The sequence below is a fragment of the Typopeltis vanoorti genome, chromosome 6, assembly GCF_054136105.1.
Source record: "Typopeltis vanoorti isolate ZY-2024b chromosome 6, IOZ_Tvanoo_1.0, whole genome shotgun sequence".
Lineage (NCBI taxonomy): Eukaryota > Metazoa > Arthropoda > Arachnida > Uropygi > Thelyphonidae > Typopeltis > Typopeltis vanoorti.
The window spans coordinates 128,800,888-128,822,524 of NC_143554.1; the positions used below are offsets into that span (position 1 = coordinate 128,800,888).

Sequence of the window (21,637 nt, forward strand, 5' to 3'; positions counted from 1 at the left end):
TAAACTGTTTTGATGACTCACTTCGGAGCGCGTTTGGTTTCGCACCTGTCACTCGTTACATTACCTGCTGCGCTACCTACAAGAAAGATGAACTTCATTAGCAGAAATGCCTACTATCATTCATTAGGGTGACGTTCACAAATACGTCACTCACAAACTCAGGGACGCGATTTAGTTGTCAAGAAGAGCGTCACAATTGTCTGGGGTCAAAGAAGTTCAAAATACAAACTCTCACGCATCCTATTTAAAGCCATCGCGCATCGCTGAAATTTCAGGGCGATAAGTTAAATTATCTTTCAGTTAGAAATGAAAAATTACTGTTTCAGTTAGAACAAGTTCGTTGGCTACTGTACGTGGCTTTTTTTGTTTGTTTGTATGCTTGCTTATTTTTTTGACTAAGCACTACTTACGGAATTTTTACAAAGTTCTTGAACTATTCCATTCAAAGTGGCAATTAATTCCCGATGTAAGTTAACAAACCAGTTTTATCCTTATACTTTTACGGGACCATTATATGAATGATATTCATATACGATGTATTATATTATTAAAAGTATAAAATGAAATGAAAAACAAGTATTTTTTTTATTTATATGCGCTTGTATAATAATCATAACTAAATATATAATTCCAGTCATGGCAATATAGCTTAATTGAATAATAAAAAATTATAAAAAAATTCTGCATTTTTCATAAGCAAACTCATCTATTACATCATCAAATGATAACATACAAAGTATATCACTTTTAATGCATAAAAAGTGATATACTTTGTTCTTAATTCATTTGAATGGAGAACAAGACTTTTCTGGAAAAATTTGTAATCATTGAAGTTAGAAACAGTCTCTCAATATGGTTTCCAGTGTTAGGAAACACTACCCCTATTTTGTCCTGGAATATTATACTGTATAAATCTTGATAAGACAGATTTTTTTTTCTCCTTAATTTTGTCGAACATATTCATGAAATGGTTGTTTCACTTACCATATTTTAATCTATATCTTGATAGTATTTGTTCCACAAGAATATTTGTGGTTTTAATAATTTTATCTTCTTTTATACGGCATACTGAAATTCACTAAAAAACAGAAGCAATGTTTTCCTATATTTCTGATCCTCTGATTAAATCGGTTTGGAGCGCATCTAGAATAGGCAGAAATGACTTTGTTCTGAACATATTATTATTATTATTATTATTATTATTATTATTATTATTATTATTATTATTATATCCCTGGGAGGTAATTGTTTATCAATATATTATTTCACTCCGCATTGATTTTTGTTCCCTAATTCTACTTATTCTAGTTGCATACTTGTAGTCTGCATTTAGTAATCATGTAGTCTGTGGTTTTTGTTGTAAATTCAGTTTCATTAAACTGATCATGAGATTCTTGCAAAATTATTTTAACGTTTCACTCAGCTTGGCACATACATCAAGAGATATTTTAAGATTTTGTCAGGCGTTGCTTTGTTTATGAAAATGATCCCATAAATGATTTCACAACACTATCAAGAATCATGAACTCTAATTTTCTATTCTATCTTGAATAATTTTCACTTTTCTTCTCGTTTCACTCCTTTCATTTTCATTTGTGTATTGAAAGCAATTATAACTGATTCATAATTATTAAGTATTGACGACGCGGATAACGCGCAAGCTTCCGAACTTTTATCTGAAAGACGTTTCGCAAGAGTGAAACTAGGACCTAAGACCCAACATTTCAGTACTAATCAACGTCTTGTAGAAGGGTGGGGGGGTAGTGAGTAAGTATTTCTTACTAATAACTAAATACTACAATATATGGAATATATGTGGCATTGCTGTATACCATTATATCTCCTGGACATATTAGCTGCATTGCCATACGACTGACTTCAGCACGTTATAAAGTAATTTTGCATTCATTAGTTGAATATTCTCGAACCATGTTAGCCATATTTTCGCCGCTGTAGTTTTCTGACTAAATAAATTTTTTAAATCTTTCAATGGAAAGACCATCATTGAGAGAAACATCTGATAACAATGGTTAATTGACAAACATGTGACAAGTCTGTGTAGAATCTGTCGACAAACTAAAATATCTTGTTATATTCAAATCGTTTTGAGTAGGTAGCGTTACTTTATTTGACATCACTTGAATCAGTTCGTCATAAATCGTTTTGGACAGATTATGAAGTATTTCAAGAACCTTTATCTCCGAAATATTTTAAAGTGATTGGGGAAAAGGATCATATTTGGTCTGGTCATTAATTCTATTATTCGTAGGTAATTACCTTTTTTTTTTTTTTTTTTAAAGAGCCACGTTTTTCATTTCTTCCCTTAAAATACATTCCACGTTCTGGAATTAATTATATGCGTCAATGATGCATTTCTCTCTCTCTGTATTAATTTCTTCTTCTAATTTTTAAGTTAAATTTAATATCCCTTTCCTGTGACATAAGCAAGCATTACTTCTCTATACTTCTCAGAGTTTTCATGATTTTAATTCTTATTAGATTATGCCAGTCAATGAAACCATCACCCTGGTTTTCCCTTTTCAGTTCTCCGACCGTAGGCGACTTTGTAGGCATTGACCACAAAGTATTCTTAGTGAAATTTTTTTACGGGTTGTTCATCATTGCTTCCGCCCCCAATTTTATCCGGGCTCGGGACCGGCATATGGCTCGGATGTATTCATGACTGTAATCCATGTGTATTCACTGGGCCGGTTTGCCTGTTCTTGGGAACAAAAAACCCCGAGTTTCCGGGCGAACCCCCCCGTATGAGACCGACTAACTCGCCTTTCGTCGAAAGATAAAGAGACCAGTTCCTCACGTCACTGACGGGAATCGAACCCAGATCTTTCCAACCAAAGGACCTCGTCTATACAGACTGATCTACGGAGGCTCTACGATCAACAGATATTATAATTGACTGAGATAAGAATTTTCAAACAAAACAATAAATATTACCAGTGGTTGGAGAGTCAACTAACCATTCAAGAGAATATTTTTCACTTTAATTCCATCTAATAAACTTTCTTGTACAACATCTATTTTGTCCTTCTTTTTGGAATTTTTAGTTGGCAGTTCACATTCAGAGGGGACCCTTTTCTATCCGATATGAAATATCATCTGTTGAAACAACATCCCAAGCCAACATCATTACACATACATTTATAGTTTTCTTCGATCTGCGCCATGTCTGATAGATTTACATCATACTAAATCGTGCTTGCAGAAAAGAGTTGAATGGAGGAGTTTAGATAGTAGAGTTGAATGACTATTTTCTACTGCTGGTGCTGCATCCTTTGATGTTACATTTACATCTGAATTGTCAATCTTTCTTCAAAAAAAGAAGGTGGATGGTGAAAATTTATTCGATTCGGTAGATGTTTTTTATCCTCTATTTTGATAAAAAAATATTTATCAACTTCGGGAGTTTTGAGTATCTGTTTTGCTAAGCTTCAGGTAGATTTTTTTAAAGACTGAGCGGATAATTTTGTTTCTTTAATGTAATATAAAATATCAAAATCTCATATTACATTAATTCTGGAAAATAAGTTTGAAATCTCTTTTTTTTTTCTTTCAATAATAGATTTGAAAAATGAAATTTCGTAATTTAAATCAAATTTTCGATCGAGAATACTAAATGTTTTTATGAGTTTTATTATTATTTTTTTATTTGGACACTGTTTCCGTATATTGTGGCTTTGTCTTTGTTTACAACTTATTTATGCTTATGGCTACATGAAACTGGTAAGTGAAAAGTACAATCACAATTTCCAGAAACAAATGATGAAAATCTTAACATATAAAAGTTCATTACATAAAAGGCACAACCTGTTTTCTAAGTCTTTTTTTTTTTTTTAATAAAGCAAAAGTAACTTGTCGTAATCAAGCCAGGGACAATTATCGTCCTGCTGCAACAAGTATGACAAGGCTGCATGTTCTCACAACACTTCACAACATAAATGTAGCAGTATTCGAGGTTTAATCATCATCATCTTCTAACATGAGGAGGAGTTCTGCTGATACTATGACGAGGACTATATACGAGAATAACGTCTTCGTGGTGAGACGGGACGTGATCTTCTGTTTCCTCCGTAACCACCGCCACCACCATACCAACTACAGGTCAAGGTCCAGACTGGAAAGCCAATTCAAGGCCTCATCCGTCACCTTGTGGATGTCCTCTAGGCCACCACCGTGAAATTGGCGCCTTCGGCAGTCGTACACAATATGAGTAATCATCTGAGCCACCGGAGAACAATCACAATAAGGGAAATCTGAGAGCCCCATCTTCCCTGACATTCTGATCCTGTTTATTGATAACCAAATCTTCATAGGAAGATCAAAACCAGGCTGCGGAGCACAGGGATCTTCTACGAGGAAGCGGTTTGTTGGGAGATTGTTGGACCAGTATTCCCTCCATATGTCAGATATTGATGGCAGCGCAGATGAAGAGAGTTCGTCCATGGACCAGAGAGGCTTTCTAGATTTGAGGCGAAGACTAGGTGGGTTTATGAGAGTCTGGTGTAGGGGCAGGAGTGGGTTGCTCATTGCTTCATTAAATTCCTTAATCGAGGCTTGTCTTCTCTGTATGTGTGGTGGAGCAATGTTAGATAGAACAGGCAGCCAGGAGAGAGGGGTGCTTCTCACTGTCCCACTAATTTTGCGCATGGTAGAGTTTAGCTGGGTGTCTATAATGTTAGTGTGTGTGTGTGTGTGTGTACTTCTTTCCTAGACAGGGACACAATATTCTGCTGCAGAGAATGCGAGGGCTAGTGCAGACGACCTTAGGAGTTCTGCACCACAACCCCAGGTTATTCCAGCAAGCTTTGAAATTATATTATTTCTGGTTTTAATTTTATTGGAGAGGTTGATGATGTACCTTTTGTAGGTTAGGCTTCTGTCCAGGCTCACTCCAAGGTATTTTGGGTGAGGCTCGTGTTCTACTATTTTTCCACAGAAAGAAAGATTGTATTTCACCTGTACAATGCCTCTGCATTGTACAGGTGAAATACTGAGTACATTGTTTTCGTTGGATTTGGCTTCAAGTACCACTGCTTGAAGTACTCTTCCAGGGTGTTCAGGTCTATATTCAAGGTTGATTCTAGGTTGGTTATTTTATTCTATTTTATTATATTACATGCATTTAGTTCAACCAAATGCATGTAATATAATAAAATAAAGTGACAAGGCATCTGTCATTAATCTTTCCAATACTGAATGGAAATTCAATGTATGCGTGTAGTCTACAATGCATGGTCTACAATGCATGCGTGTTGTGATGTTATTTGCTAGCTAGATACGGGATATAAACATACCAGAGTCACAAATAAATATTTTGTGGTCCCTCGGGACCAAAACTGAAGAGTCTAACATATACGTAAATCCGTCATTGGCTTCTCATGATGTAGAAAGCGGGTAGAGAACATCATCTGATCTGAACTCTTACGTTCTTGGGTAATGAAACGTGTTGGAATACTGAGAAAGAACTGAAAGATAAATATTTCTTCTTATTGGGAAGACGGAAGGTGCTAACTGGTTTTATTTATTTCTGAAACCATCACTTATGCACATCAGTATATTGCATGATGGTTGGTGGCTAGTGCCCTGTTAATTTGAATGTTCTATGTAAGTTTTTTTTTAATCAGCAGTTCTTAGAAAAAAAAAAGAAAAAGAAAAGATACATTTTACATTTGCTATGTGTGTGGAAAGAGACTGCAGTTCATGTGCCGTTTCCGACTTACATGCACGACGGTTTTTCTTTTGAAAAACTTGAGTTTTTACTCCACGAAACAGACAAACTGGACACAGCTGATGAAAAGAATATACAGACGTTTCATAGTGCTAGCCACCTGAATTAGCCTTAAAGAAACTTTGTTATTAATTGGAAACTACGATTCCATAAATCACGATACGGTTTTAGAAGCTTTCCTTGTTAAAATAAAAATGAACACTTTCGAAGATAAAAGCTAATTTAACCTAGTCTCTCCTTGTCTATTCTGGTCTTTTCACCGGCAGAGATAACAATCGTAATAATTTCATTACATAACTAGCCTGTGTAGCCTTTTGGAAATACTTCAAATCAAAATCAAATTATTCAAATAGTCAAATTTTGAAAATCATTTATGTAAAGATAAATAACTTATCCAGATAAAATACATAAAATTACAGACAGAAATGTAGTACATAATCATTTTATATACGCACATACAAAAAATAAGTGCAACATAATACTATATACAGAAAACAGTTAAAGTAGAGAAAATTTAATTTTTGGAACAAAATAAAACAATGCTAACACTATTTAATTAAATTTTATATTTTAAACAAGATCATTGAACATCTACTTAACACCGTTACCCTAAATCTAATAATTTCTGGAATTATTTCGAACATAGTTTCATAATTTCTGTAGAAAAATAAAATAAATATTCTTGTATTTGTTTGGTCGATTTCATTTCTACACGTGTTTATATATGCTTCTTTTTTATGTGATTTTGGGAACTGTTTATTTCATGCCGTGCCTACTAAAGAAAACATCTTATTCATTATTGTTTTTTATGAACACTAGCATATAAATATCAGCGTAGAATAGAATTTTCCCCTACTTAAAATTCCGTACTGTTAAGTGTGCTTTGAATCCATTCAGAATATACTATTTTCAACATTCTCAAGCTTAAGAATAGTCAAAGTCTGCCAGGGGCGAATGCTGGTCTTGAAATTCACGCGTGCCCTTGTTATCATTCAGGGAGTGAGAGGTGTGATTGATGTCTGATTAGCGGAATAATGAATTACTAACCATTTAAAACTATATATTTAGAAATTTATGCACATTTAATCATACAAATACAACATTTATTTTACAAATGATATTCCATCTTTTTCAATTTAGCTACTTGAATACAAATTCTACCCTACGGTTCTTCTTTATGAACTGGTCAATAACATCGTCATAAAAAGTTGGTTGTAACTTAATTTTCCCAAGCAACACGCAAACTTGTAAAGGCTGGCTGAAGCTCACTGGCTAGAGCTACGTTGACTGCGTATGACCTGTGTTTAAGCAACAGAGTGAGATGACATGAAATGGCTATGCGCGCGCTTGAAATCACAGTGCTGCTGCGAGGATCTGAAAACCGAGCAAGCCAAGGTAGCTTTGACTAGACAAGCAAGCATCGGCCTTCAATACACAACGAAAAGCTCAATTATTGCCGCGCAAGCTTAAGACGTCTTCTATCTACAAAAATAAAAGCCTAAATGGAATGCTTATAAATGCATGCATTTATTAACAAATAAATATTACTTCTTTCTCAAGAAAAGCCTGTGTAGCTCAGTGGATGTGGCGTTTGCACACCATCGCGCTAGGCCGCACGAAGGAAGTCTTGGTTTCGAGTCTAGTCGGCGACTAGAGGAAATTTTTCTAAGCCTTTTTTCGACCGGTTCCCGAGTTAGTCGATCTCTGGCACGGGCAAGCAGGTTTTTCCTCCCGGAAACTCGGGTTTTTCGTCCTGTAAACTCAAGAAAATCGACCGTAGAACCCACATTATTTCAGACATTAAATATATTGTGTTAGGGTTAGAGACCACGAGATGGCGGCACATTTGAGCCGTCTCTCTTCACTGCGTACCGCTTAATTAGTGATAGCCTTGGGCCATCTGTCTCTGATTGGGTACCAGTGGAGATTGAACTGCCCACTCAGTCTCCAAAAGTTAGATAGGGCTAAATGGCCTCGCCTACTCCCGTATATACGGGAATAAAAAGGCGTTAGCTGATTTTTTTTTTTTTTCTTTCTCAAGTAATGAATTTGCGCAGCAAGCATGGAAAATTCGCCCCTGAAGTCTACTTAGCCCAATCCACACTCATTTACATCAGTGATGTAAGGTTTCCTACTTAAATTACAATCAATTTTTAACCTAAATAAGTTATTGCATTAAATGTTTATATTTCCATACAACTGCAATTTGAAATTGCCACAATTCTAATCTTCGTTTTATATATTGCATTTCGCTAGTTAATGCATATTTTTGGTTTGTGAGACATTTTGACCAAGTTGTAGAAAGTTTTTTCGCTTGGTTACAAAATAAATTAAAGTTGCCAAGAAATTATATTCTTCTTTAATTCAACTGTAAGCAAACAGTTTGCTCGTGTGGTATCATTGCAACTAGTCTACCTGTAAGTTATTATCATTTTTTCTTTGCATTCTTGGCTAATAGGAGACGGCATAATAGATGAGTTTCATATAAAAATAAACTGCTGTTATCGTAGCCATCACTCCGTAATACACGCAAAACATGGCCTTGATATAATAGACATACAGTGAGAGTGTCGCTAACTGGTGAGATAATGAAAGCAACTTGCAATGGGAGGCAATAAGTAACACGTTCCATAAACGTGAAGAGCAGAGGCCACTGGTTAACTATCTGGGCATATATTTCGATATTAAATTATGATACTAAGGTTAATAGTGCAGTCAAGTATTTTGTTTCGGGCCTCTAAAACGTTATCATAAAAAAAAAAAAAAAAGAAGTGGGGACTTTCTCATCAAAGCTTCGACTTTCATTTCTCTCATTTCCTCACAAAGAAAAATATCATCAGTTAATCTTCGACCAAAGTGACTAAAACGCAATTGATAGTGCATGAGCTGTTTAATTTAGAACCATTATGATTGATCATGTAAAATGCTTTATCTGAGAATCTAGATAAGGACCTGAAATTTCGAGAACTTTTTGCTAAAATTGTGAGGACAGCTATGGGAATGATGCGGAGACCATGACATGTAGGAGTAAATGGTGTTATGATTCCGTTGTATTGATTAGATACAACGCTATCTAATCAAATTAAATCTATCTATCTAATCAAAGCTATCTAATCTATTGATTAGATAGCTTTGATTAGACCATATATGGATTACTAAAACGCAGATTTGGTCACCGGGTTTTCAAAAGGATCAAGGAATGTTGGAAAGGGTTCAGAAACGATTGACTAAGGCGGTTTCTGTTCTCTGAAATATAGAGTATGAAGATAGATTGAGGGAATGCAAATTGCAGCCTAGTGGATAGAAGGACGAAGTGCGTGACATGGTCGAGACATACAAATTGGTAATGGGTTATCCGGATTGAAATGGATCAGATTTTTCATAGAATCAGTGAAGACGGGGGTGAGAGAGAACAAGAAGCCATCCCTGGAAGGTATATAACGAGGGTGTAAGCAAAGGGGTGAGGAGTAGGGTTTCTGCGTGGAGAGTTGTGGGTGATTAAAAAAATGCATTGCCTGGAAGCGTGGTGATCGTGGAAACAGTGAATGCATTCAAGTCAAGGTATGATGAGATTGTGTGTGTGTGTGTGTGTGTGTGTGTGTGTGATGGAGGACCTCACGCAATGAGTCATTGACTCCATGGAGATCTAATAATAATAATAATAATAATAATAATAATAATAATAATAATAATAATAATAATCTGACGTCATGAGGGAGTAGTTAACCATTCTAAATATCGTACCAAAAAATTTTTTTTTTGTTTTTTCCCCCCGTTTATTTTGACCAAGTGACTAAAACACAGTCGGTAGTGAATGAACTGTTTAATTTAGAACCGCTTAAGACTTTCTATCATGTAAAATACTTTATCTGAGAATCCGACGTCATGAGGGAGTGCTTGAAGGTCGCACTACACGAACCGTTGATGATAAATGTAATACCGACCGGGTACAGCATGACTTGCTGTTTTTTTCCTAGCGTAACGGAATTTAAAGATCTCTATTGGCGTCGGTATCTGAATTGCATGTAGTAATTTAAAAACGGATGAGAACTCTTTCGCTTCCCAACTGAATTAATAATTGTCAGTTTAGTCCAAACTTTATTTAGATTTCTTGCGCTAAAAATAAAAAGCAGCTCCAAAATTTACGATTACCACCTTCGATTAACTGACACTTCTTTTTAACGACTTAAATAAAAAAATTCAAGAACCGCCTGTAGCAGTGTTTCCCAACACCCGGACGCGAATTTGTTGGAATTAGGTGTATAATACCTTTCTAATTTTATCGGTCGGCAGTGTTGTGACTACGAAACACAAATCTGCAGGATTGTTTCTCAGTCCTTAGAATAGATTTAGATTTGAGTCATACATTTGTCATGCGCATTATACAACAGTGTATATATATATATATATATATATATATATATATTATTGCGCACCTGCAATGATGCATACTAAAAATGACAAGTCTCAACCACTGCCTCATTCAAAATGTTCGTTTTAGTTTATAAAACTTTTCATTCATAACGATTTTCATTTGATATACTTTCTGTTTACTGTGCTCTTTATAATTCAGCAATGGATTATATTCATACACCGGTTTCCAAAACCTAAGAACGAGCACTATTTTTGAAGATTACAACAGCAAATTAAGACGAATCAACTTGTTACAATTTGTATAACTGACAATTTCGAGTAGAAAGCGGGTACACATTCAAATTTTCGAATGGCGCGCGAAGGGGTCACGTGGAAGCACGCAACACAATAAAAGGCTAAAGGATAAGAGAATTGTGCTTGAAGAAAGCTCTTTTCATGAAGGAATAAAGTTGCAATCTCGGATGTCTCGTAATGTCTCAAAGACATCATGTAGATGATTTGACGCGGGAAATTGCTAAGAGGTTGCCCTCGCTCTAGAGCCTTGTAAGCTTGTAGCCTCGAAGGCATGTAGCTCATCGTAGAGCACGTTTTCAGTGATGCATCCATAAAAATTGGACAAGACACCAAGAGGGCAATGCACTCTTTACAGATGAGAGTCGTTTTAGTCTTTCCTCAAATTCCAGAGGAAAGTTGATCTTGCATGAAAGTGGTACTGCTCACCATCGCTAGAATGTTCTTGAAAGAGATAGATACGGCAGTGCTGGGATCATGATGTAGGGAGGCATTATGCTTAATGGACGCACCGAGCTACAGTTGCTGGAAAAAGGGACTATGACCGTTGAACCATATTGCAGTCAAGTTCTTCAACGCCATGTTCGATTGTTTCGTGGTACTGTAGACGAAGAATTCATTTTTACGGATGACAATGCCACACCACATTGTACACGAGCAGTGGAGATACTTCTGGAGACTGAGGCTATTAATCGAATCGAGTGGCCAGCACGCTCTTCAGATCTCATCCTCATAGAACACGTTTGGGACGCAATAGGCAGACGTATTGCAGCTCGAAAATTTCCTGCAGAAAACAAACAAAACCTTATCCTTGTTCTGAAGGAGGAGTGGATCAATTTGCCTCAAGAACTCCTGAATCAGTGCTAAGCATGGTACGACGTTGTGAGAGCTGCATCGCAGTTCGAAGTGGACATATTCCATACTGAAATGTCTTTCCACATAGTTTTATGTGAGCAATGTACATTAATTTCTTACATCCTTAGGAAATGTGTAACTTTTGCAATTTCATTTGTGCGAAATTTATAACACATTTTTTGTGTAATATAATTTGTTAGTATGCTGACAATAAATTTATGTCAACATCTGGCTGTAGTCATGAAAAAGTTTTCATATAAAAATGTAGTTCATCCGTAGCTTTTGAACAGCAGTGTATTTGCATTTTTTTTTTTACTTACTTTCGTTATTCGGTAATTGTGGTTATTCAACTATTCCTTAAACAAGAATAGTTGGATAATCACGTCTCTGTTCATTTGCTTTTACTAAAAAAAATAAATGAAATAAAAAAATTGCATTTATTCGCGTTACTGTAAATGCCAGTTATAGCGTTGCCACCGTTAGACAGTTGTCGAGCCCAGTTTCTAGTATAATTGAAAAATTCCTTGTCGAATATTTCTTAATCAACATCATCAAATATTTTGCTTTTTCATAGATTGTATGATGCTAGAGAGAAAAAAAAACAGTTGTACGCGGAGGCATCTTGTCAGCGAGAAGGGTATTGCACTGATTGAACATATGTTATGCAAAAAATAAATTTGGTAGAGTGCTAAGGGATTGTCCATATTTGGTGATGTGTCATGGTGAGGTTTCTCTTTTGGATGACCAATTTTGTGGTCATTTTGTATTGCATTGCAAAGACATTTCAAAATTTCAGATATATATGTAGGTTAATAATCTGGGCTAGTGTAACTTAATAATCGAAGAAAATAATCAGCGCCGATTTAGCTTTGTTATTATTGCACTGAAATTGATGAGCAAAGGATTCACGAACATCACGAAATTCCATAACAACACAGTGATTTTGGAGAAATGATATATATTCTTCGATATATTTTGATCACAACCCGTATTAGTTGCCTATGAAAGCAACGCCAGTACCACAACTGTGCTTTGAGAGCCGAATAACATGGGTTTCCATGGCCTTGTAGTTGGATATAATCCTAACATCAGCAAAGGTAACGGCAAGTGTTGGGTGGTGTGGTGTAATGCTCATCGCCATTGGACTCTGGAGGTGGAAACGTGTTTTCTGGAATTATGAATCACACTTCACCATCTGCTAATCGGACGGATAATTACTGGATTTGGTGGATTCCAGGAGAAATCTATCTGCCCGAATGTGTTGTGCTAACTGTGAAGTTTGGTGGAGGAAGCATCATGGTATGGACTATTTAGTGGTTCTGTTTTTCTGTCCCCTCCCCCCAGTTCCTGTGACGGGGGAACTTTATCGCTGCTGCCTATAGTGACATTCTAGACAATTTTGTGTTCCAAGTTTATGGTAACAGTTAGGCGAAAGCACTTTCCTGAATCAATGACCCTGTCCACAAAGCGAGGTCTGTGCAGAATGGTTTGATGAGATGGGTGTAGAAGAACTTGGCTAGCTTGCAAAGAATCTTGATGTGGATTGATATGAATGGGAACGCCGATTGCGATCCATGTCGAATCATCCAACATCAGTGACCTCTCTCACTACTGCTTTTCTGGAAGAATGAAAGGGAATTACAGCAGCAACATACTAAAATCTAGTCGAAAGCTTTCCCAGAATATTGAAAGGCATTACAGTAGCAAAGTCTTTCATGTTAGAGTGAGAATAAGGGTTATGTTCTTGGGGTTAAGTTTGAACTAATACTGTGTATTGAAAACTATAAATAGCTGACGAATCAGGCCTATGGCTGAGTCGTAAGCATCCGTGTGTGTGTGTGTGTGTGTGTTCATGGGGACGGTTTGCATGTTCTGAGGGACGAAAATCCCAAGTTTCCAGGTGGAAAAATCACCTAGCTTTGTATGAGACCGACTAACTCACCTTTAGTCGAAAGAGACCAGATAAAAGTTCCTCACGTCACAGATGGGAATCAAACACAGGTCTTTCCAACCAAAGGGCTTCCTCTATACCGACTGAGCTACGGAGGCTCTTGTAATATAAATACAGTATACTATAAATTAATTTCATGGATGGTCATGAAAATAAAAAATATATATATATAAATGTAATTATTATAATAAGTATGTACAACGATATTTTAAATATATAAATTTAGAAAAATACAGTATATTCCTGATTTTACGATCTGATTGTCCCAAGGAAACCGTCGCTTAGCCATAAATCGAACCTTAATTTCGTATAGGTTCAGTGTAATGAATTAGGGTTATGATCTTGGAGTTAAGTTTGAACTAATACTGTACTTGTTTATTACAAGATATAAACTATAAACCATGAAAATAGGCAGAAACTTTGAAACATTAACTGCGCCTTAATGAAGATCCTATAGAATTCTGTAGAAAGTAAAATATTTCAGCTATTTAGTCATCACAGTTTTTAGTGAAGATGGCAGGTTAAAGCGAAATAGACAACAGAATAAGCAAAGCTGGCATATTGGGTAGCTAGCTGAATAAATTTTGTATGGAATAAGAGAGAAATTAGCCAAAACACTAAACTAGCAGTATAAAAGAGAGTGTTCAAACCAGTTTTAAATTATCGATCTGAGAGTGGGTTAGAAATAAAGCACTTGATCAAAGACTAGAGACCAGAGATATGAGGGTGCTAAGAAAAATTAGGGCAGTGAACTGATGACATCAGTGGAAGAATTATATTAAAAATGAATATATAAAAAGGAACTTGAAATCATTACCATTCAAGAATGTGTCAGAAGAGCTAATCTCAGATGGTATGGCCACTTAAATAGAATGGGCGAGGAAAGATTAGCAAAACAGATGTTTGATGCCAAGATTGCAGGAAAGAGACCTAGAGGAAGACCAAGGTTAAGTGGATTGATTCGGTTCACAAGTGACTTAGAAGCACGAAATGTTAAATATGACAATATTGGAGTGCTCACAAGTAATAGATTGATTTGGAGTAAATCTTATTCACATTAATCATGTGGTGCTGTCATAGTAACTAACCTGAATCCCCATAGTACCCCCTAGGGGTGCACATATCAGGAAGTGATGATGGTAATGATAATACTGTCGATATAATATAAACTTTTTGTTTCTTCCATAATATGGTGTTTATTCGAATGAAACAAATGAAAGGAGGCGTGTTTCATTACTTTCATTCCGGATTCCTGAAGCCTTAAAATTTCATGTTTTCTTTTAAATGTTACTGCTTTCCTCTTCTCTGAGGATTTTGTATTCTCATGCCCAGTTTTCCTCTTTCCGGACGTTTTTGAAGGCACATACTGTAAATAATTTTAAATTAAATTGACAATGAATTAAGAACGAAGCCAACTACAACAGTTCGTTCCAACCGCAGCCATCTACACCTGCGAAGCGATCCGGGCAGAGCAAGTTTTTTTTGTTTTTTTTTTGAACGCAAATATACTATATATACAATATTTTGTGATGTAAGATTACTGTGTAAAAAATAAACCATATTGATTCAATATTAGAAATCTTTTAAATGAGTTAAAATGTGTTATTCTGGTTATACGTAATGATCTCACTCTTGGGACAACTTGCTTGAAGTATGTATATGCCTGCCGAACGTCTTATTTCTGTGGGCCCAGCATTTCAGATAGTCATGATGGAAAAAGTTTACCATTCGTAAAAGCGTGGGATTGTATTTTGGTCCGACGTAGGCGCTGTTCTCCAACTGGACAACGCTAATTTAATACTTTTAAAAATATACTTTTTTTTTATTTAAAAAGAAAGATATGACCCTTGACGTAGCCTCCATTTGGCTGATACAAATTAAAATCATTAGACTATTTATCACTCCAGGAAATTTAATTAAAATCATTTAAGGGATGTGAAATGCGATTGAGTGAACAAGATGCATTCAGAGAGAGAGAGACTACACTGCTTTGGAGTAAAAAAAGTTCATTAAAAAATTGTTAATTTTTAAAATACGAATTTATCATATCCATCTCGAAAGAAACGGCATTTTAAAGGCGGTTGTCTCATTAATGAGGGATTTTTTTTTAAATTTATTTTTGCATTTCCACAAAAAATAACATTTGTAATTATCCTTCTAGTAGGAAATGTATTAGAGTAAGAACGCGTGAGATTGTTGTTTTATACTTATTTTAGAGAAAGTGACATTTTACACTTCTGAAATTCGTATGAGCGGTATCTACTGTATATGTTTTCCTTTCTAAAGTGTTGTTGTTATTGTTGTTGTTGTTATTGTTGTTGTTGTTTTGCTTTTGTGATACATCACTGCACAATGGAACATTAATACCATGCTAATATATTAACTGTGGATGAGTTAAAGGTTAGGTGATCTGGAAACATACTTTAGATACTAAACTTGGAAATTTCTTAATAAACTTCGCACCATAGTTTACCGAAATCTCTCGGTTTTTCAGCATTTTGTGCGATTGTTTGATTGCCTTTCGAAGCAGTTTCAACAGTCCAAACATGTGTTATGCTGTATATTGCAGCACCAAGCAGAAAGTAAGGGTATTTTAATCAAGAAAAATAAAAAGTCTGTATTTACTAATGGGGGGACATGAAAATTTGCGATGCGAAGCTCAAATCTAGTATTATAAAAACTTTACTTTGCGCCGCACACTCTTACTATTATAAGTAAGAGTTACTATTACACTTACTATTGTAAGCTTATTTTGCATTGTGTAACTCAAGTTCAGAATTAGTAAATATGAGTTTCACAACGTGTGGTAAAACAGAAATGGTTACACGCCGTGAGTTTCCTCCGTGTTGCTCAGCACCTTAAACATTCTGTTACGGAAAGTAACAGAATGTTTAAGGTGCTGAGCAGTATTTCGCCTTTTATTGTCATCTTTTATGGGAGTGCGTTTTGCTCACTTGGATTCAGTGCCGTCAGGTGAGCGAATTTAAAAACTAGTGGAATTTCGACCAGAGGCTAAGAGACTATATGGCCAGTGTTTTTACGTCTGTTAATTTTGTCTTCTGGTTGATTTCCTGTTTTGCGAAGATGAAAAAAGGGTTTCCGGTAGAAAAAGGTAAACATCTCCTTGAAATTTCTGCTAGGAATCCGGGTTGGAAACCTTTTCTTTGCAGATAGAGACTTAAAAAAAGACTTCAGCTTAACAAGTGTAACTGTTTTAACAAGATTTGCAAAAGCAAACGAATCTTTTGCCTTTGAAACCACTTTCCAAACACTGTGGATAACTTTCTGCCGTTAATGAAATATAAAATAGGATGTCGAGGTAGAGTGATCACAGTTAGTATTAGCAACATGGGTCCGATATTAGGAAAAATTGCAATCTACATTAACTGACAAAGCAAAACAAAAAGAGCTTCCGTAGCTTTCCGTACAGCTTCATTCGATATCGACAATGTCTTTTAATTAGAAAGACACCTGGATTCGAATCCAGTATAAGACTTGAAGAAACTTTGTTGGGGCTTTTTTCCAATGATGCGTTAGACAGTGATGGGTTTTTCATTCCGAAAATCATCTAGAAGAACACACTCAATCTATAGACAATAGGATTAACCATTCTATCATAAACAGTAATCGGTTTCTAAGAGGCAAGTTATTTGACCGTGACAAGCCTTCGAGCCTAACACAAAAAAGTATGGGATGGGATGGGAACAAAGAAACACAAAAAAGACAACTAAATATCAGGAGAATAGCATTCCTGAAAGTTTGTCCAGGAACAATAGGCAATATGTCCGTTATTCATATCGATAGTCCCCATATCATGTGATTTTTTTCTCCGCAGAATATGCAAACCGGCGTGAGAACTCATGTAGTTGAGAGACTTATTCACAGCTAAGTTCGATATGCTGTACTCTACGCTTCGAAATTATTTTTACCTGTCACTTACAATGAATAATTTTGTAAAATAACTCTGTTGCCTACTACTCTACTCATTTTTTAATCTGAAAATTTAAATAAGAAACTTGTAATACCACCATCGATACAATTAATGACGATAAGAACATTATTGGTCTGAAGACCGAATCCTGGTAGACCCTACCCATTATTTTAGGCCATTCCGAACCCCAATCACTTTCCATTCCCTGCATCTTAAACCACAACGAGATGATTGTGAAAGTAATATCATTCGATCCTCAGAAAAATATAATAAAATGAAAAAAAAAACTGATTTTTTTTCTTATTCTAAGGGAAAAATGAAAAATAAAAGTTTCCTTCTGTATTATAAAATCACAATTTCATATGTTGCATGTTGCATTTGCAGAAATGTTTTCTTCACAGTTTTTACTTGACCAAAGGAAAGACATCATATCATTCTTTGTCTTTTGTGTCTGTTCTGTTGCGACACTCGAAACAGATAGATGTGCTGTCATTCTGCATATGGAAGATCTCAATTCATTCTAAGTGTTGCACGTATCTCACATCGAAAAAAAAAGTCATCTATTCCGCAGATAAAAAAGACTTGAAAACCATTTGAGTTCGAATCATGCCTAGGACTCAAGGAACCTTTGTAAGGGTTTTTCAAATGAAAGTGAGTTAGTCAGTCTCATACGGAAGTGGCATTCGTCCTTCAAAAAAATCTAGTTTTTCATCCTCCGAAACAGAAAAAAATGCCCAGATATTCTACACAGTATTTAATAGACTTAAGCAATGGCCTCGGGAGCCTCCGTAGCTCAGTCGGTATAAAACGAAGCTCTTTGGTCGGAAAGACTTGGGTTCGGTTCCTGTCCAAGACGTCAGGAATCTTTATTTGGTCTCTTTTCACTAAATGTGAGTTATCCGGTCTCATACGGAGGTAGAGGGTTTTTTCCTCCAGTAAACTCGTGTTTTTCGTCTCCTAGAACAGGCAAACTGCACCGTGAACACATTCATTGATAGACATACGACACACCGGAAGGCATAGGGCTAACGACCTTATCCTCGATGTTGTGAAGTCCACAGCTAAAGCACCTCAATGGTTCGTGAAAAGCTTAACACAAGACAAACAATGGCCTCATATCCTCAGTTGCTTCTTCCGTAATTCTAGTCAATAACAATAATCAAATTCTTTTCTTGCGAACGCTGCTGTTCTCTGGTAATATTCAGATTGCGCTCTTTTACTGTATTTGGAATCGTGTTCACGATCTTAAATCGTGTTAACGTGACAAAAGCCGTATGTTACTTATTAAAATATATTAATATGGCTTCCCATGTACTTTTCGATATTTATATGTTAATATTTCTTTTTTTTTCTTTTATAACTTTGCAGTCAATAAAGGAAACGACACTTAAAAAATTTAGCGTTCAAATTTTCTTTGGTAAGGATTATTCCCGAATTTTACAGAAAGTGTTTATATCATATATCATGTCCTTATAACATCAGTGGTGCTTTCAACCATGAGATTGTCATTTGGTTGTCCATAGTATGAAAGATGCCACGATTTTGAAAACATCTTCTCTGTATTTTTATTTTTATTTATTTATTTTATGCTAAGGTCAAGCTTTATCGGTTTGCAGTTTGTTGCCTGTAAAGGGATAAATTTTTTACATCCTAATTTTTGCTCCTTTGCAATAATTAGAAGAAATCGGTACAAAGTTTCCTCGATGATGTTCTTAAAATATGTGCAACTTCCGGAACGTTGGGCAACGCCTTCCTAGTCCTGACTTGTGATTTGATTCCAAATGAGTGACTCTTTAAATGGCTGATTAATCTACGTTTTATCCACTTGGCTAAAGTAACGAGAAACAGGTAGAAGAATCCTTAAAAAAGTATATTTATCTAACTCATCTCTCACTTCTGCTCTTTCCTATGAGCATACCAAATGTCTAACTAAAGCAACCACCGACAATCTAAAGTACTGGACTCTAAATCCGAAATGTGTAGAATCTATGACTTCATTAGATAATATTATTTTGCATAATTAATTATGTAAAATGACAGTTTAAACCAAAATTGAAATGGCTTCATAAAATTTAGTGAAGATCCGAAATGCTAAATTTCGTCAAAATCCGCCCATCCTAACCAGTTTTGTTATATGGAAGGCAGTATTATTAATTCAGAAATTAAAATACGCATGGTTAGAGTTATGAAACAGTTCTAATAGGTGCTTAAGCATTGTTGCAGAACACATCTAAAAATGACATCGTTTCGGTATCATCTGCTGCATAATTATTAGCAGAAGAGTAAAAGCTGTGCTAATTAATTGGTGTTGTTTTTCTTTGTAGAGTGAAATACTCGACGTTTTAGTATAGATCTTTTCGGTTACTATAGCAACAGGTAACTTCCAAATATTAAAACAAGAATACTCGAATGCTGATCTCTAAAACATAATTCGCAGAACGCTGTGTGGAAATCTCTCTCTTTGTTGGCAGTTAGCCAGTGACCTCTGGTGTTCAAAAGTCTGATCACCAGAATACAATTTGTAGAACACTGTTTGGTTACTGCTATCCAATGAGCGAAAGTAGCGGTTTGAGTCAGATTTACTTAAAGTAAATCTTAATTTATTTACTAAAAAATGCAGATCATATATCTTTATATTTGATGGATATTAATTCCACAAACTTGGGAGAATGAAATTGAAAGTAAAAAGTTAACATGCGCTTAGTCGGCATTCATTATTAGTGAATTTTTGTACAACTCCAAGTGAAATTTTTTCCCTGAGAGTGAATTTTTTTGGAAACAATCCACACTACTGCACTTTATCAGCGATACGGATCATAGAGTATTAAATTTTTTCTATTTTAAAAAAAAAAGAAGTTTAAGTTTTCATTCGAAGTTATGGAGTTAATATCCATGGTATTGTCAAGAAAATTGGGTCAACTATACATTTTGGGAAAGAAGGTTAGACAACAAAGTTGCTAAATTCACATGGGTTTTTCCGTTTATTAATTTATCTATTCAAATGAAAATGGACCTCAACAGTCTCAACGTGGAGTCTTAAAACTCCACGTGTTAAGTGCATAACAACGCAATTCCATTGTTACATAGTGACGTCATTCATTGATTCATTACACAGCAACTTTACACTTGAAGTTGTAGCTAAACATCCTAAACTATTAAAGTATTAATGCTACAACATATAATTTTATCATATCGCATCATTTAGGTACTAAAAGTTATTCCATTTAAGCCGAAATTGAAACGTCTCGATAAGTTAAGTGAAAGTGTATTAAGAACCAATTCGTGCAATTCGTCCAATCAAAATGATGCTGTTGTAGATAGTAATAGAAGAACCCTCTTCGATCGGTGTTTTTTTATATTATCAGTATTTGTTAGCGATTAATAAGTGTTGTTTGTTATTCCATAATTTTTTAAAATAAAATTACATTTAAAAGTAAACTAAAAGTTGTTTTGAATTATTTTAATGGAATTAATAGTAATTATTTTTCTTGAATGCAGACTGTATTCATTATACTGTAATTATACATAAAATAAACTTTAAAAACAGTAAAAAATGGTAACAGATAAAATAGTCACGCAACTTTCCGTCCAGTAATGAAATCCAAAAACTGATTACAGTCAAAGAAAAAAAAAACGTTTTCATGGCACTGAGCCAGTGTATTCATATTTCATTATTGGACCTAATATGTACAACAATTCTAGCTGTGTAAACCTTTAGACAAAAGTAGCCATTTGGAATCGACAGCTGTCCAATAACCCAACTAAACGACCAATATTAAGTACTTATTAAGAACCACATTGAGAATATACCATAAAATGTATAATAACTAAAGCAATAAAGTATTTGTTGCCAGTTTGCTAAGTACACTTTGATTATTCATAAGATCTAACGCTTCGTCAGAGATAGTGCCACGTTCATTTCAGGCTATGTAAAATAGGTTGGCATATACCGAAAGGATAATGTGGGTGTGGGAGGGATGTTTCTCTTTTCATGTTATGCACCCGATGATATTTTCTAAGAAAACAAAACTAGTTTTATGCTTAAATAATAAATAGTATTTTTCTATTTTGGTATCTGTCAGCTTCTAGTCATTCAATTTTTTTAAATTATATATATATACCAAAATTCATAAAGTAGACACACCTCTACGTTCAATAGCAGATAGGATAGATTCTCTGATATATATTCTTGCCAAACATCTAGCTAAGCTAGTAAAGGGCTTCACAAGACAATCACCATCCTTGGTTAAAAACTCCGAGCGTTTTGTTTCAGGCATCGGAAATATTATCCTTGATGAACATGACATTTTAGAAAGCTTTGATGTAGTTAATTTGTTTACCTATATTCCTACTGATGATCTACTTGCACTGCTACAATATCCTCTAAGAAGGGTATGGCACTCCTCAAACACCGTATTTCATCTGGATACTTCAAATATAAAAATACAATATTCAAACAGAATTCTAGTCTAGCCATAGGCAGTCCTCT

General features: G+C 35.2%; 1 long non-coding RNA gene across 1 annotated transcript in view; it reads left to right on the forward strand.

Annotated features, from left to right (window-relative positions):
• Positions 1 to 21,637, forward strand: part of LOC150105933 (uncharacterized) — a 130,471-nt gene that overhangs the window by 14,954 nt on the left and 93,880 nt on the right. The window lies entirely within an intron of this gene.